This window comes from Malus sylvestris, chromosome 4 (assembly GCF_916048215.2).
Source record: "Malus sylvestris chromosome 4, drMalSylv7.2, whole genome shotgun sequence".
In the NCBI taxonomy this organism is placed as follows: domain Eukaryota; kingdom Viridiplantae; phylum Streptophyta; class Magnoliopsida; order Rosales; family Rosaceae; genus Malus; species Malus sylvestris.
Genome location: NC_062263.1, coordinates 20,654,530 through 20,659,014, shown reverse-complemented (window position 1 = coordinate 20,659,014; position 4,485 = coordinate 20,654,530).

Below are 4,485 nucleotides of genomic sequence, written 5' to 3'. Positions count from 1 at the left end.
TCGCTATTCGTCAGTGTGCATCCGATATGCCATGGTGGACTCAAAGAGGTTAAAGTGTTCAATCGGGTTTTCCCTTTCAATATAGAGTTGTAAACCAAGCTTTTGTTTTGTCTTCGCTTGAAAGAAGGTGTCGATGATCCTCCTTGTGAAAAGGCCAGGTCTGGGTTGGTTCCAGTCAGGTATATCTGTCTGACGTTCGACCTTCAACTTGTTTACTTCCTCAATAAGTTGTGGGACAAGGGGGTCTTGAGTGTAGTCATGTACCACTGAAATTTTCTTCCGTAAGTCTCCATCGCCTCTTGGAAGTAGGAAAGTTTGAGCAAGAGCATGTGGTTTTTCCTTAGACTCGCCGTACTGACTTCTAGGGCGAGTCTGTTGGAATACCTCTAAGTCCTCTGTACCTTCATGTTCCTCTGGGACCTATCGTTCCTTCCCTAAATTGGCAGCCGGCCTGGGCCGTGGTAGAGGACCAAGTCTCTTAAAAACCATTGGGTCATTGATCTTTGAGCTTATGTGGATGAAGTTATCTCGACGTTGCTTCAGAAAGTCCTGATAATCGCGATAAACAACTTTCAATCATTTCGCCCCTTCTGCAAAGAGATGTCTTCCTCCACTTCTCTTGCTTCGAGTTGAAGCAACTGGGTTGAGAGAAGTCTCATGTTGATTATCACATCGATGGGTAGCTCGCTCCCTATCAGGGATATCTATGTCGAAGACAGATGACCCTCCGTGTTGGGGGGCACCCAATTGATGGTTAACTCCCACGGGGGCAACGAGCTCATGTGTTTGAGCATGCCTAGCTTCATGAAGCGTCTCGAATAGCTACTCATATTGCTCCTGGATGACCTCATTCTCCACTGTTATCTTGTTGTTCTGAGTTTCTAGCTCATCAACTTTAGCTTGAAGAGCAACCCTTTTTCCTTCGTTCTTTCGTTGTTTCGCACTATGTGCAAGAGGTGTGTCATTCTGTGTATTGTGGCTTCCTTCGCTCCCCATGTTGGAGAGGGATGTCTGGTAAAAAGAGAGTGTACGAATGGTGGAAACCAACTTGACAAAGCTGAAGAGAGTGGGAATAAGTGTCGTTCCCACAGACGGCGCCAAATGTTGATGCACAAAATTGGCAAGGACTTTGGTACAACAGAAAGTGTTAAGTTTGTGACCTTTGCTAGATTGCTCCGGTCACTAGTGTGGATAAGTATGTAAATGGATAGAGACAAGGAAGCAAACACAAGATGTAAGTGGTTCACCCAGATTGGCTACGTCCACAGAGTAGAGGAGTTCTCATTAATTCTGAAGGGTTTACACAAGCACATAGGTTCAAGCTCTCCTTTAGTGAGTACTAGTGAATGATTTAGTACAAATGACATTAGGAAATAGGGGTGTGCTATCCACACACCCCTTTTTACTTCTCCCACACCCCTAGTTAATTTCTGTCCGTTGATCTTCCTCAATTCATGCGATTCGACGGCTAAAAATTAAAAAGGTGTGAGAGAAGTAAAAAAGGGTGTGTGGATATCACACCCCTAGGAAATATTGTGGGAGAATGATCTCCTTTTATAAAAGAGAGTTTCTAACTTTGTTTTGACATTGACACGTGTCGTGTTGTGATTGGCTTCTAATGTTGACACGTATCGCGCTATGATTGGCTTCTGATGTCGACACGTGTTGTGCTGTAATTGGCCTCCTGGTTGGAGGGAAACTCTTCTGGGTCCTTGACGGTATAACGTTGACCGGTGCTTGGTAGTTTTGGGATTGATCAAGTATAGTACAAACAACTGTCAATAATTAATCCTATACTATGCACATTTGTGAGCCTTCATTAAAATAATCATTTATGCACAAATCAAATAACAAATAGGGTGAAGTGCCGATTTAGTCCCTGAACTATCACCTCAATAAAAATTAGGTTCCTGAATTATTTTTTCCGTAATATAAGTCTCTAAATTCATTAGAAATTGCTAATTTCATCCCTACTATTATATTCAAAGCTATTTTATCCAATTTTTCTTCAATTTAAGTCACTTGACACACTTTAGAGTGTAATACATTTATTTTCTTGTATAGAAGTGCTTAACATTTCATATAGGTTGTGAATTTAATGTCTAATTTACCCTCAAAAGTTAACTTACACTATTTCTTTATGAAAAACTACAAATCTACCCTCCAATGTGTATCACATGCAAGTAACGTGACTTAAATTGACAGAAAATTGAATATAGTAGCTTCAAATATAACATTAGGGATGTAATTGGCAGATTTTTATACTTCAGGGACTAATTTTTCTAAAAAAAATAGTTCAATGACCTAATTTTTACTAAGATGATAATTCAGGGACTAAATTGGCAGTTTACCCTAACAAATATGATATTTATGTTCAACATTTGTGAGTCTTCCAACAACTTGGGCTATAGCTAATTAAGAGGTCATTGTGGATTCCCTCCCCCCTCTCCCAAAACTTGTAAGGAGCTACCAATTATACACATTAAGGGTAGGTTCAGTTTCATTCGGTTCGATTTTTTGCCAAAACTGAAACCGAACTGAAATTTTGATTCGGTTCGATTCAGTTCAATTTTCTTTCGATTTTTTTTTGTTTGGTTTTATTTGGTTCGGTTTCGGTATGATTTTGGTTTTTTTATTTTATTTTATAAAACTTGATCATTTTTTTTAATATGGAATTTAGAAAAGAGGCTTACATTCATAGACTAATAATAAGAAAAAGGGGAAAGCGGAAAAGTGGGAAGTTAGTTGTACATATACAAGATCATATAAACCAATCTTATACTATCAACAACCTCAATTGCAAAGAAAAATGATCACCGTATCCATCTATGTGCAATATTCAATGTTATAGCCTATTGGTGAATGCTCGAAATCTATGTGCAATATTCAATGTTTTAAAATGCGAAAGCATGAGCATGGCGTTTAAAGATAGTCTACTCTAGACGAAAGCCTTGAGGCGAAGCCTCACTAGACCTAAAATTTTTGTCATTCAAAAGTGTACAAGTCACAAATAAGTTTAACTCACATAAAAAAAAAAATTTAAAAAGTTTAACTAGGGCTGGACATTTTTTCGAAATATCCCAAACCAAACCAAAAAAATCTGATCCCATACCGAAAATTTCCCAACCCAATAATACCAAAAATTTTGGGATCCATACCAAACCGATCCCGAACTTTTCGATGCGGGAATCAGGATTACATATTCAATGATTCAGGAATCCCAAACCGAACCGAAATTTTATTTTGGATGCATGCATGTTGAATGTTGAAATTAAGTAGTTTGATAGTAGACTATATTAGAAATAGAAGTATGAAATTAAGTAGATTGAATTTTGGAACATCAACTTAACTTGGTATGAATGAATTGGTATTTTAATTGGTATGAGTTAAAAAGCCTAAATTGCAATTGATATGAAATTGAGGAACAAAATTTTAGTCCATAGCCCAAAATTTTCAAATTTCAACCCAACAACCCAAAAGCCCAAAACCAAAAATCCAATCCCGATCCATCCCAAAATACTGAAAATCGGGAATACCAAATTTCGATTTGGAATTGTTCTTCAAATTCCAATCCCGAAAATTTTCGATTTGGATTCAGAATCCACTTTTCGGTTTGGTCCCATACCAAACCACCCTTAAGTTTAACCATGCAATCGAATTAATCAATAATCAATGTCACATCCCGGCCCGGGCCCCTTCCACATCCTGGGCTCGACTCCGTTGTAGCACAATATTATCCGCTTTGGACCCCGACCATGCCCTCAAGGTTTTGTTTCTAGGAACTCACACGAGAACTTCTCAGTGGGTCACCCATCCTGGGATTGCTCTTGCGCAAACTCGCTTAATTTCAGAGTTCCGATGGAACTTGAAGTCAGTGAGCTACCAAAAGGCCTCGTGCTAGATAGAGATGGGAACATACATATAAGGCTTAGAAGATCCACTCCCCTAGGAGATGTGGGATGTTACAATCAAACAAACAGAGTAGACATCTAGAGTCCTTAGTAAGCGCCTATTTATATGTATATAAGAATTTTGAGTGATATTTGGAAGAGATGTGTAGTCTTAAAAAAGAGAAATAATGATAATATAATGTTTTTTTTTTAAGAAAAGAACAATATAACGTTTAAAAATAATAAAAACAAAGGGAGCATTTTTGCTCACCATCATAAACTATGGTGTATGCTCACTATACACCTAATCAATTGACACGTGTCATTTCACTTAATTTTGGTTAATTTTTTTCAAAATTGAAAAACTAACATTTAATGTGAAAGTTTACTATAGTTAAGTAAAATGACACGTGTCAATTGATTAGGTGTATGGTGAGCATACACCATAGTTTATGGTGGTGAGCAAAAATGCTCCCAAAAAAAACAAAAAGACATTTATCTTTTTCTTTCCTACCAAGTTGTCATGAGAATATATAGGAAAAGATGTATATATATCTTAAAAAATAAATGATGCTTATCTATCTTTGTATATGAG